Source organism: Cydia strobilella, chromosome 18 (genome assembly GCF_947568885.1).
Source record: "Cydia strobilella chromosome 18, ilCydStro3.1, whole genome shotgun sequence".
Lineage (NCBI taxonomy): Eukaryota > Metazoa > Arthropoda > Insecta > Lepidoptera > Tortricidae > Cydia > Cydia strobilella.
The window spans coordinates 8,610,265-8,625,233 of NC_086058.1; the positions used below are offsets into that span (position 1 = coordinate 8,610,265).

General features: G+C 37.5%; 1 long non-coding RNA gene across 2 annotated transcripts; it reads left to right on the plus strand.

Moving 5' to 3' along the window:
- Positions 1 to 2,846: 2,846 nt before the first annotated feature.
- LOC134749397 (uncharacterized) lies at positions 2,847 to 11,717 on the plus strand. Of its 2 annotated transcripts, none has more exons than XR_010128482.1 (4): positions 2,847 to 3,107; positions 3,489 to 3,636; positions 7,069 to 7,384; positions 10,285 to 11,717. It is a non-coding gene; the product is annotated as an uncharacterized LOC134749397 (long non-coding RNA). The 2 variants fall into 2 exon arrangements; XR_010128483.1 differs by having other exon boundaries at positions 2,847 to 2,997.
- The last annotated feature ends 3,252 nt before the right edge of the window (positions 11,718 to 14,969 follow it).

Genomic DNA, 14,969 nt, shown 5'->3' on the forward strand with positions numbered 1-14,969 from the left:
GCTCATTCCACAGCCGAAGCGTACGCGGGAGGAAATTCCTCTTAAACCGCACAGTACGCGACCATTTAGGTGCTAGGGTGTGAGGATGAACACCCTGCCGATGGCGAGCGGTGCGGTGATAGAAAGCGGCCGTTGGCATCATGTCAAACAATTCTTCAGAGCACAGCCCATTGTACAAGCGGTAGAACACACACAAGGAGGCGATGTCTCTCCTTAGACTTAAAGATTCAATACCGCTTGTGAGTTTGGGATCGTCGACGATTCGTACAGCGCGCCTTTGGACTGAGTCTTTGGAATGATTTGTTCGGGAATAAATTGTCCGCGAATAAATCATTTGACCGCTTTTCAAATGACGAATGATTAATTTTTTATTTCATTCAAATAAATCAACGAAAATATTTGCTTTTTGAGTTATTCCATTCAAATATCAACACGAATAATAATACGTTTAATATGACTTGTATACTTATTCTGACACATTAAAGATTCTTAAGGGTTAAAGGATAAGCCCAAGTAGTATAAACAAAGGATTAGCTTAAACAATGAATTACTCACACACAAAGTTAATAACTTTCTAGCCTGGCCTAGAAAGAGATAGCTATTAGCTATACATAAAAGAGTGAGAAAACCAAATTTTCTTATCAGTTGGTTGACTTGGTTGCTTCAGAACGAATCTCACAACGCATAATTTATATTTATCAGTAACCATTTAGTTGCAGTGCATTGCACATCACAGTTGCTAAATCTTTCTAAACCTATCGCGTCGTGGTATTTTTTTTTAAATGAGTGAGTTAAGTGATGACGAAGAACATTTGCATTCCCGAAATGACAGTAATAGCTCATCAAACATTACTTTCAATAAAACAAAGTGATAATGAATAGAATAGAATAGTTTATTTCACAAACAGATTTACAAAACATAGTTACCAGGGGCCCCCGCACTAGGTTGCACCTGTATCGCGGGGAACCAGTTACATTTGTACAACAGAATTTTGTTTCGTATAATCATAGAGTAACTTATACTAGAGCGGTACTGTAATAGTAAATTTTGTAACCCCAGTAAATTCGCTGCCATCTGTCGACACACTTTAAAACAAAAAATGAAGATTTATAAAAATACGATAGAATGTATTTAAATATAGATAAATGATTTTTTTTATTTGCATTAATTATTTTTATGATTTTGACCCATGTTCTTTCACTGATATGCATTAAAATTGTCAAATAACAAACGAAACCGTCAACGACATCTATACGACTGTAGGCCAAAACTAGTAGCGCCCTCTGAACGAGAATCAAATTTTCTTGATTTTCGAGGCACGTTTTTTCCTTAGACTGTATCCATCTATTACGGAGTTATATCTATCTTTGGTATAATATAAAACATAGGCGTACAAAACAATCATTAGCAATACTTGATGGCAAATTTTTCACTTGATTCAGACTAAAATGATGTTTTATATAAGGCGGCAACAGTCTTTCAGGAATGTTTTAGTTGTTTTTTTTTTCGAGAAAAGTTAGTAAGGTATACTACTACTACGACTAACTAATTATTCGCAAATAAATTATTTCACGAATAATTTATTAAAAGAAAAATCCCCCGACAGTTTTATTCATTATACGCGAATAATTTTATTTTTGTTATTCAAATAAATTTTGCCCATCTCTGGCATAGTCGACGCCAGTCAAGGAAGTGTCACAAAATTTAATTTAATTTTAATAGGGAATTAAGCGAAACTCTGCGTTGGGGGAGGGGGCGCCACTATCACAATCTGAGGGTCTATCGCGAAACAAGAAAATCGATTTCGTTATCTAACATCTCTGTGACTCTTACGTATTCGAGCGATAAAGAGGCAGATAGTGAAATTTCAGATTCGCGTTTCCCGGTAGATCCTTTGTAAACAAACCGCCTTGATGCATCAATGTCATATTTTATTATCTCTGAAAACTTGTCAAAAAACTGTTAAATGTACAGTATGTATAAGTTACTCTATGGTTTACTAAAAAGGCTAGTGCTGCACCCTGGTGGCAGAACATTGCAGTAATATCCCCTATTGCAATAGGTATATCAATCTAATGCAATTTGTTGCGTGATCTATGGAGCCTTTAATATGTTTCTCGAATGAAACAAATGATCTAATCTCATTCTGAACATATCCTTTATCCTTGTCCGAACCGAACCATGCTCTTGAATTTGTCATGTCAATGATCATGCATGTACAATAGAGGAATTTATCCGATCGATACATGAATACTAAAGAATGTATAAATTGCTCATATTACTGCAAAAACAAACAAAAAAGACTTTAACTCCAAAAGTTATATTTTTATCTAAATTAAAACTAGTTGGTAAAGATTAGTATATTTTGGACTAATTTAATATTGCATTAAAAAGTCTATGAAATGGGGAACCGCTAATGCACAGCCAAATAATGCTCAACCCAAGAATGTACAGCCCAATAATTGGCGTCCATGATGTACGTCTATTATTGGGTCGTGTATTATTGGGTTGAGCATTCTCGGTCCGCGCAGGCTTGGTCCGGGGCGATAATACGAAGCCACTCTTTTCACAGGGCAATAATGTACGACCCAATAATACGCGTCCACTAATTTGAGTCCTTGGCTTTCAAATATTGGGCTGCGCATTATTGGCACACGTCGAGAAAGCCCGACCCAATAATGTACGACCCAATAATAGGAAGCCAAAAACCAGAGACATTCTTTTTTTTAAGAGAGCTGTCAAAATTAGTAGAGACGTTCTGACTCGAGCTCGTGACAGCTTAAAAATAATCGGTTTTTTCTAGTGACATCTTTCAGTGACATTGACAGTATTGACACTGGTTTGGTTTACAATTTGTTATAATTTTTTAATTTTTTGCAACAAAAGTCCTAATATTTTTCCGTACTTAATGTCTTCATTATATACAAGTATGCAAGAAATCATGGCAAGAGATCCTTAATCGTTTTGGAATTAAATGAATTCTAAAAGCAGTAGAGGTAGGTACGGAAAAAATATTAATTAATGGAGAACCTTTGTCCGGTGAACAAGTAATGAATTTGCTAGGTTTTTTCACTCCGTGGTCAGCGTGGAGAAGCCAAAGTTGGAGGTAAGTGGCAGCGAGCACCGAAAACAGCGCGGCGCGGGTTCAGGTTGACAGGCTAGAGACGTGCGGCGAGCCCTTCAACAACTTAAGCCAAAAAAAATCTTCTGGTCCGGATGGACGCGCGTATTCAAGGACTGTAGAATGGTGCTGGCGGAGCCGCTATTGCACATATTGTTAAATACGGTCTGTCTCAAGCTAGAAGTATTCCCAGAAATTTGGAAAATTTCTTGAGTGATTACCAGTACCAAAAGGAAGTACGGCTAGCAATCTTCTTAGTCATGTAGCACCACTGATACTGCTTAATTTGACTTTTAAAAAGCTTTCGATCTTGTTGTAAAACCAAAGCTTGGTAACTTTGACACCCCACATTACTTTTTTTTGCAGACTACATGAGGCACAGACAGCAGTATGTAGATTATGAAGGGCACAGATTGAAACCAGCAGTGACATGGGCCATTTGTTCAATAGAATATCTTGGTTTATCGAAATTGGCTGAGACAGCAAGGTGCAGGTCTCTGGAAAATATATTAGGGTGAGTCCATTGTTTGTGTAAGAATGTCCCTGTAATGTATGGACTGGGTCACTGGTCAATGGGTCAAACACCATCAAAAACTAGATCTTAAGAGCAAAAAATTTGTGTTTGTAGGTTCAGCAAAACTACAAAAGGATACATATGTCGGTGCATCCCCTTTATACAAAGAAACATAACACTTACAAAATATGTATGCTCTAATTATACTGCATAGATATAAATAAAAATAATAAGTACTTAATAATTTTATTTAATGATAATTTATAATGGTCATGTAACAACATTGTTAATGACTTAAGGTCAATGTGGGGCAGACTGGTATATCAACATATGGCCCGCCTGATGTTAAGCAGTTGCTGTAGACTATGGATGCCTCTCTCCTTCTTCTAGAGTATGTGTACAACTGCAAGATTTAAAAGGATCAAAAGAGCTTGTAGTCATACTGAGTGTTACCCCTGATCCATTGCACCCAGCAGCACTCCAGGTGTTCCAGGTCTTGAGTTGCATCTATCATACACTACCAGCGGCACGTTAAGTGTTAGAAGAAAAGAGAAGAGACGGGAAGAGAAGAGATGAGAACCCCCTTACACTCTTACGGGATGATTTTGGAAATAAAACCTGTTCTACAACCTTCCTCGCAACTAAAAATATTATCTCCATGCGAATTTCATCGACATAATATGTACTTACATACATCCGTTTTAATAGTTTTCCATACAAATTTCCACCCCCCTTTTCACCCCCATAAGGGATGATTTCTGAGGTGAGAACTATCCTATGTCCTTCCCCGGGAATCAAAGTATCTCCATACCAAATTTGATGTAAATCGGTTCAGCAGTTTAAGCGTATGGAGGTAACAGACAAACAGACAGACTTTCGCATTTATAATATTAGTATGGATGATAGAACCCTATGAAAGAAATACAATTGTGTACTATAATTGTAATTTAGTATCTTGCCTATTATTTCCAATCATTCCAATCAAAGCTTTGACCCATGTCATCCAGAAAAAAAAATCTTTTCTATAAGACGATTTTCGTAGCAGTGTACGAGTACCTACCTAGTCCATCATTCGGACTTTGTTGTTGATTGTTGACCAAATACTTGGTTTTGGTTGTTTGTTTGAGGCTCTAAATGATAGTGCCGCCCATGACAAACCAAGTTCGGTCAAAACTCAAAAATCAACAAATCCAAATGATGGACTACTAGTACACTCTGAGACGAAAAACGTCTTATAGAAAAGTTTATATTTTTCTGGATGGATGGGTTTAGAATGTTTAGATGTAAAGTTTTGATTGGTAATAATAGGCAAGATACTAAACTACATGAAAAAAAATAGCTTTACCTCTTCCAAAAGTAAGTTGTGTCCAATAACCCTTACTTTTTAAATGTCTCGTTTTAGGTAGAGGTATACCTACAATGGTTTTTATTGAAGGTACACTGAAGCGAAGGTACAATATAACTACATACATTTTGCTTGAAATAATACGAGATTTCATAAGTCCACCCGCCAACCTGACGTCAGGTTTTGAGCCTTGTTTTGAGCTTAGGTCGTTTTAGGGATAGATATACTGATTTCTATTAAAGGTTTATTTATTTTTTTATTTTATTTATTAAAGAGGAGAGCTTGTTACGGTAAACACAAATAGACAAGAATTTTTGGAAGGTCCTCCAATCCTAAAAGCTGAAATAGAAAAGGCAATCAATACCATGAAGGACGGAAAAGCTGTTGGACCCGATGGTATATACTCGGAAATGTTAAAGTTATTGGATGAGACAAGCATGCAAATTTTAGTTAGACTTTACAATGACATTTACGACACAGGACAGCTTCCAGAAGATTGGCTCAAATCCACATTCCTCCCATTACCCAAGAAAGTGAACGCAAAAACATGCGGAGATCATAGATTAATAAGCCTTATGAGTCATGCACTAAAAGTATTTCTGAAAATCTTACACATGAGAATATACAATAAAATAGATAAAAATATATCAGAAACTCAGTTTGGATTCAGAAGCGGGTTGGGAACGCGAGAGGCTTTAGTAGCAGTGCAGGTCTTGATTCAGAACAGCTTGGAATTCAGCAAAGATGTCTACGCATGCTTTATTGACTTTGAAAAGGCATTCGACAACGTGAAACATGACAAACTAATGCAAATACTCAATAAAACGGATGTAGACGGCAAGGATCAAAGAATCATCAGGAACCTGTACTGGAATCAAACAGCCAACATAAAAGTAGGAACATCAAGCGAGCAACGTCGAACGTCGAAAACGAGCGACCTCAATATCCTAAAAGGTGTAAGACAAGGTTGTATTCTGTCACCGCTGTTGTTCAACCTTTATTCAGAATCTATATTTCAAGAAGCTTTCGAAAACGTGAAACTCAGATATGCCGATGATACCGTTATTCTTGCCCACTCAATGGACGAACTTCAGCAGCTACTAGATCGTCTCAACTCTGTAGTAGAAGAATACGGCCTCAGAATGAATATAGCGAAGACCAAATGCATGATTGTGGGTAAGAATGTAACTGAACCGACCTCATTGACTATAAACGGTAATATAATAGAAAGAGTTAAATGTTATAAATATTTGGGTAGCTCACTTAATGAGAAATGGGATCCAGAAAAAGAAATACGCATCAGAATAGAAATTGCCAGAAGTACGTTAATGAAAATGAAGAAACTTTACACAAATAAGGATATTAACTTAAAGTTACGATGGCGCATGGTCAAATGCTACGTGCTGTCGATATTTCTCTATGGTGTCGAAGGGTGGACCATTAATAAGATTATGGAGGCTAAGATCAATGCATTCGAAATGTGGTTATACCGAAGAATGTTAAAAATTTCCTGGAGAGACAAAGTTTCAAACATTGAAGTTCTGAATAGAATGAACAAAAAACTTGAACTTTTGACCACCGTAAAGACAAGGAAAACCTCATATTTTGGACATATCTATAGACACGACAAGTATAACATAATTCGTAACATCTTGGAAGGGAAAATCGACGGCAAAAGGAGCAGAGGAAGGAGAAAGCTAACCTGGATAGACAACATTAAAAGCTGGTCCAATATTAATGACACTGCCAGTTTGTCTAGACTGGCACAGGATAGAACCAAGTTCCGTAAGATGGTCGCCGACATCCGCTGAGGATATGGCACAGCAAGAAGAAGAAGATTTTATTTATTTAAATGTGATTATATTTACAGAGGTACACTGAAAGTACAATATAACTGCATACTTTTAGTGCGGTAGGTATAATGCAAGATATATATCAACCCGCCATCCTGACGCTCACCAGTAGTGTAGTGATATTAGTCAATTGCAATATTTGCAATGTAGTTATGAAAGTAAATACAAGTTCATGTTGCACTGATAAAATCACTTTAAACGACGATTCTAATGGAAATTTACCTCAAATTTCAGGAGCTGATACAGGCAGTGTTGGCCGAAACGTTAATGCAATTAACCATTAACCAGTACAAACTGAACCGTAAACTGTAACTGTCCGTTACGGTTTACGGTTCAATTTGTACTGGTTAATGGTTAATTGCAATTAACGTTCGGCCAACACTGGATACAGGCAGCCAGAATGAGTCTCTGCTGAGTCGCCGTCTGACGTCTTCGTGCCAGGTGCCAGTCGCCAGTTGCAGGGGAAGATGCGAATAGTTATACAAGCGAGCATGATGACGTCTCTCAAAAACTGATAGACACAATACTCTTACTCGCCTTGTTACCAGAGGTAGGTATTACTCAAGTTCACGGGGTAGATTACAGGTGTAGTGCATAATCCTTTACCATTTTGACGACCGGCTTGGTTGGCCTTTTTTTTTTTAACGTAGGACTACCGTCTAAAACCACCAACGAATATCGACTCCGCCTTGTAGAGGAGCGCCGCAGGATCACTATCAGCATTCGACTGCGCCCCCGGCAGCCGGCTGAGCCGGCCCATGGGGGCTTGGTTGGCCTAGTGGGTGGTGATCCTGTCTATGAAGTCGATGGTCCTGAGTTCGAATCCCGATAATGTCCCGAGTGATGGGCACAGCTATTTGTACCTGAGTCATGGATGTTTTGTATGTGGGATTAGTCAATCTGTGTAAGAATGTCCCTGTAATGTTTATTAATTTATTTATCGTATTTTCACGGAAACGTACGAACGTGTCATGCTATTTCAGTCAGTCTTGACTGAAGTAGCATGACGAATACCAACGTTTCCGTGAAAATACGATGATAAAGGATTACAAACACAAAAACAAATCTTTATTTACCGATGTACGCCGAAGTTACAAGTCACAATAGGTACAAATGTAAGCCAATATATCAAACGAAATTATTCATACAGATTATTAATTATACATATTCATTATTCATTACAATGCGATCGTAACATTATAAGTTAACACAGCGTGTATTAAGTACATTGATAACTTATGTGTACGGTAGTTCAAAAAACTTCTCGACGCTGTACAAAGCTAAATTTAGGAGCCACTTTCGCAGTCTACATTTAAAAAAATAGCTGTGGATGCTGCATCTCTGACCGCTGCGGGTAGTCTGTTATACACGGACGGGCCCATAATGTACGGAGGACGCTCTGACTTTGAAAGCTTGTGTTTAAGGCCCATTTACATGGTGCGAGTTTCTCGCCTCGACCATGCGATTATCGTAGCACGAAAAAAAATATGGCATGATGTAAACTTTACGTACGATATCGTACAAGTAGGGGCGATAATCTCCTCGCCTTTGATGATTGGATGTCTCCGTGTAAACAAAACTTAAATGCGAGAATCGTATTTCGAGTTTATATGCTTTTCAGTCGTCATCATGAGTGCATTGCAAGAGGCTGTTATTACTAATATTTACATTATACGTATACCTAGTGGTAAATGATTAGCAACTAATCACTTAAGTTGACTGGCAAAACTCGTATGAAAATCGGCTCGGACCGATTCGTGCGAGTTCGTGCGATACTCGCACGTACGTGAAAAAATGTCATACGAGAACGAGTTTAGACGAGTCGAGAAATCGTAAGCAAATATCTCTCTAGAATGCGGCTCCTCGTGTAAACTATTTCGCCTGGCGATAATCTCCGTGCGAGTATCATCGAATGACATTATCGTAGGCGAGTTTATATTTCTCGCATGAATGTAAACATTTTTATACGATACTCGCCTAGCTATTATTGCATACGATAATGTCATACGATTTCTCGACCCAAAACGTGCGAGAAACTCGCACTCGAGAATCGGCCGCACGGGCCCACACCTCGGCACCGTTTTTTTTTCAATTTATTTAGGTACACAAACAGCCACTACAAGTAATACATATTATACTAATTACTACAATGTCTACAATATGTGTGGCCCACACCGCTTACCACTAATTAACATGAATAATGTTCATTCAGAGTCAAACTAATCACCGTCAGTCTTAAGGACTACCGGTGTCAACAACAACATAGAATGGTTGATTATGCATAATATGTTGGGTAGGTACTTGGAATACAGTGTAAGAAACTAAAAGAAGTACTTAGTTTGTAGGGAGTGTTAAAACATCAATAATACGTTTTTTATATAAACACTTAAACGACAACCAAAATCATCAAGTGTATTAAAAGAAAAGGAGTAAAAACCGGCCAAGTGCGAGTCTGACCAGCGCACCGAGGGTTCCGTACATTACATCATTTAACAATGTATTTTTTATGCGAAACGTGAGTGAAAGGTAAATTGCGGTTTACGATTTATGACGTATTAAAAAAAACTACTTACCAGATCTCGTTCAAACCAATTTTCGGTGGAAGTTTGCATGTATATCATATATTTTTTTCAGTTTTATCATTCTCTTATTTTAGAAGTTACAGGGGGGGGGGGCACACATTTTACCACTTTGGAAGTGTCTCTCGCGCAAACTATTCAGTTTAGAAAAAAAATGATATTAGAAACCTCAATATCATTTTTGAAGACCTATCCATAGATCAAACACGTATGGGTTGGATGAAAAAAAATTTTGAGTTTCAGTTCCAAGTATGGGGAGCCCCCATAATTTATTGTTTTTTTTATATTTTTGTGTGAAAATCTTAATGCGGTTCACAGAATACATCTACTTACCAAGTTTCAACAGTATAGTTCTTATAGTTTCAGAGAATTAATTAAAAATATTCTGTGACATACGGACGGACAGACAGACAGACATGACAAATCTATAAGGGTTCCGTTTTTTGCCATTTGGCTACGGAACCCTAAAAACGGGACCCTATTACTAAGACTCCGCTGTCCGTCTGTCTGCCCGTCTGTCTGTCTGTCACCAGGCTGTATCTCATGAACCGTTATCGCTAGACAGTTGAAATTTTCACAGATGATGTATTTCTGTTGCCGCTATAACAACAAATACTAACGACAGAATAAAATAAATATTTAAGTGGGGCTCCCATACAACAAACGTGATTTATTGCCGTTTTTGGCATAATGGTACGGAACCCTACGTGAGCGAGTCCGACGCGCACTTGACCGGTTTTTAAATTAAAATGAATTCTTGTAAAAACTATACACGGCTATTATTTAAATAAATTAAAAGTTTTTGACCAAATCCACCAACACTGTCCGCAATCACGTCTACTGCATCTGATACCGATCCTATCATTTACAGGCAACCTCCAGCAGCAGTGGGACCAGCGCGGCCCCCTGCGCCCCCGCCCCGTCCCTCGCCCCTGCAGAGCGGACACCAGCGCCCTCTACAACTCTACCGGCGCCCGCCGTGTCTCCACCTTCTTCAAAAACGACAACCGGTGTTAGATCTCCAATTGACATGACAATACGATGGACCTAGCTAGGCTAACATTTTTATTTTACCTTTTTATCTCTGTATATTCCCAAGTCCCCAAGGGCACAGATGGGAATATCATAATATAGATTACTCCCATCCCCGTCCGCGCCCCCGCCTGATGTGTGGCGGCCGTCACGTGAAGCCTTGACAAATGTGAATACAACCGTTGCCGCCATAACAATAAATACTAAAAACAATAGATAATGGTACGGAACCCTTCGTGCGCGAGTCCGACTCTCACTCTCACTTTCACGACTTTTCTTTCTAAGATTATTTTGATTGGTTTGTCTACCAATTAATTTCTGTATAAATCAGTACCTATAACAAAATTCTTGCCCTTTTTATTTCCCAATTTATAATCTAATTATAGTCTTCATCTTCTCAAATCATTTTTTAGCCTAAGAATACATTATAAACCTAAGTAATCTGTTAAACAAAAACCATTGTCTCTATTGTGACGGGCTCTAAGCTTCCAACTTGGGCACGTGGCAAAGCAACAATGCCGTTTAAAAAGCAACTGAATCGCGATAGTACTATAGTTCAAATCTTTTTGACAGCTCATTCAAGATAACACGGTTGCGTAATGTGGATGGTTCGGTCGACCACCCCGATATAGGCGAGAATACACAGCGCTCGTAAGATTTCAACTTTAGTACTATCGCGATTCAGTTGCTTATTAAACGGCAATGTTGCTTTGCCACGTGCCAAAGTTGGAAGCTTGGAGCCCGTTACAATAGAGACAATGGCTTTTGTTTATAGATCCAATCATATCAACTGAGCTAATGCACTCACCTGTACTAACAATGGCATCGTATTATTACAATACTATTATCCGCTTTTGTTCTCGTAGCCGCCACGCCAACTAGTTACTTACAAAATAAGTTAGAAGTGCATTGCATGTATATTCAATTTTCACATCACCAATTCGAAAAAGGGTTTTTTCTTCCCTGCTAGGAGGGATCAAAGTGGCACTTTTCTTCCCTGCTAGGAGGGATCAAAGTAACACTTTTCTGTTCTAGGACACTATTTAAAAACAATTGCACATTATTTTTTTAGCTTAAATAATATTTTTAAACATCATAATTACCTCATAGGTGATGTGAAAAGCAGTATGTGTCACATGGTAGCAAAATTATTTCCATCTTGGGCGTAACACACTTGAATCCCTCACTACGCTCAGGATTCTACTTTAGAATCTTCGTTACTCTCGGGATTCTATTATAGAAACCTTCGCTTCGTTTAAGATTCAATGTACGCCCTCGCCCACGAATTAATAAACTAGTGGATGTGAAATGACTCCTATTTAGTATGAAAACCAGTGTCGCTAAACTCACACATTCATAGCCACGTTAAAATACGTCACACACTTACAAAATTGCTCTGATTCGTAGCAACTTTCCATACCAAAAAGTTATTACTGGTGGACATTTCTCGAACGAATATCAACTGTAGGCTACATGAGTGACGGTTTAAAATATAATGTCAAAGCTATATGACATACGACTCTTTCATTATCTCATTCATCTCACAAAAGCTCGCTCAACGTTCACCTAATACAACTACTCAACACCAGATGGCGTTATGTTATATAATTTTAAAATCACTTACTTATTACAGGCGAGAAAAGGGCTAAAAAACCAGTATAAGTAAGGTCTAATTACGCATGGTTTGTTACGGATCTCACGGTCACGTTACACTGGTGTTTTCGAGACCTCTACACGCCTGCGAGTAGCTAACCGTTGGAACTTCTTTCCATTCGACGATATAGGGAGGGGACAGTGTAATCGGTGTGTTTTATCGATATTTGTGTGTTCAGTTAGGTATTGATATTTCATTACCGTATGTTTTAACACATTTAGATGATACTTTATTTATGATTATAATATAGGTAGTGATAATCGTGATTGTATGAAAAATAGTACAGTACAACAAATATCTAACTAGAAATTTGTTTCTTATTAATTGACCAACTAGGTTGTTAATATGAACATTAAATATATCTTAAAGTCAAACAGATAAAATCATAGTTCTTTAAAGGTCTATTAACTCGGTATTGCTGTTATTTTGTGATCACAAATCTGCAATTACTTACATAGGTAAGTATTCGTCTTTAACAATATATTTACTTGTAGCAGCATTTAAGGCCAATCTAGACGGGACAACCTGATTAAATTGTCAAATTAATTGTATGGTGTGAAAGCATACATGAAACTGGCTCATCGATCCCACTTGATTTGATTGTAAGATTGTGACCTATCAAATCAGGAAGGGGGGCGGCAAAATTCCAATATTTGACGCTAGTTTGCGTGGTACGGAACACTTTTTATTAATTAAGTGAGCCCGAATGTCACTAATAATTACTAAATTAGTAACTAAGTTTTAGGCGTGTGGACGCTAGATGAGATGTATGGCAATTTTATCCCCAGAAATCTTTCTCTAAGAAATGCTCCTAGCAAATGGTGCTATATTTTTGCGGAAACTAATTTTCTTGCCCAGTAGCATTGATCCATTTATTTTTAATATCGGCATCTTGTGGTAACCTACAATAATTAATAATAAAGAAATAGAAAATATAAAACGTTTATTCATGGCACATTGCATGCATTGTACGCATAAGTGCATTAAGTACCTAGTCTAATTATATTAACGATGAAAATATGATGGGTGTAAAAAACAAAAACGTATGTAAAGGAATACGAAGGTTTGAAAGGTTGCCATGAAATGACCCCGACTTAACTTAGTGCTTGATGACCAGAGCTGCCATATTTACTAAGACATTGATTATCCCAAATAATAATTAGAAACGTGTCTAAAATAATAATTTATTACCGAACTACCAAACATCAAACTTGAAATATCGTAACTTTAACTTTATCGATATAAATATCGACATTGCGCAGCATCTGAGTAGCGAAGTTATTTGACATTTAGGATAGCGAATATTCCAGATAAACGTAAAGAATAGTGACAAAGGATTGTGAACTCTAAGTTCTAACTGATAAAATATAGATTTACTTAACGATTATTCGTAAATAATGCAATAGAAACAGATTTTTCGTATTTATCGGATTATATTTAAATAAATAACCACCGGTGATAGGAAATACCTCCACGTGAAAGATTTTTTAAACCGCTGTGATTTCTGCAGCTTAATACTGCACAATACGGCATTTTAAATTTAATTATCAATTTTTGTTAGACGAGCGTACGTACGACGTGAATGTCATTCGAGCATGAAGTTTACACAACAACTGAGCATAGTCTGTGCATAAAGTGAGTCGGTCGCTACTAACTGTCGGATAGACGGGAACGCCCACTTGCCATCTCCATCCTACTCCGTGCCCTCGCCGTAAATATGTCATTTTGCTCCCTTGTAACACAATCTACTATTTTAACCTTATTCCTTGTTGAATGGGGTTAAAATGGTCTAAAATAAAAACATGTTGTAACATATGGTTTTCTACAGAGTGCATTCGTTTTGGGTGTCGACGGTTGTAAAATGCAAATAAAGTTATGTTAGCCATTATTTAGTTAGTGTATTTTGTAGCCTATTTAAAAAATAGAGTCGTTAATCTATACTAACATATCAAGGCGGTTATAATCTGCTTTTACTACGAGGTAGTTATCCTAATTTGTGGTTTACCACTTAATGGCATTGTATTCTTGAGACTCTTTGAGTAAACAGGTAAGTGCATTAGCTCAATTGATATGATTCCATCTATAACAGATTATTGACTTGGGCGAAAAAAACATTTGAGAAGATGAAGATTATTTGTGATGCGTATAGTTTTATATTACTTACCTTTGCCTTCTTTAGCTAAACGGAAAAAGTGGCCGCCATTTGCCGTTTAGATGATGAAGCAAAAAACCGGCCAAGTGCGAGTCGGACTCGCACACGAAGGGTTCCGTACCATTACGCAATAAACGGCAAACGGCCCCATTATTTTTTTTTGTTATTATAGCGGCAACAGAAATACATCATCTGTGAAAATTACAACTGTCTAGCGATCACGGTTCACGAGATACAGCCTGGTGACAGACAGACAGATGGACAGTGGAGTCTTAGTGATAAGGTCCACAAATTGCCCTGTCCCGGCCTCTGCAATAATGTACTATTTCTCAAACATGCAATGAAATATTGATATTATGTTCTTCATATTAGGCTGGAAAGTATCACGTCTCGGGTGCGGCCAGACGAGAGGAATTTAATTAAATTTCGTACATAGTTGCAGACCTAGGCCGGAAAGTAGCTCTTTTTAACCGACTTCAATTTCATAGAAGGAGGAGGTTCTGTATTCGGTTGTGGCTATTTTTTTTTTTAATTTCCATTTCACATATATTTGTGACACAGCATCATGGCATTCAGCCATTAAAAAAAAAATTGAAGCAATACTTGCTTTTTGGTTCATTATGACATTCTGTCAATACGCCTATTAAAAAAATAAAATAAACGATGTTTGCTATACTTTACAGTTTTATTTATATAAAATTGACATGAACATAATAAA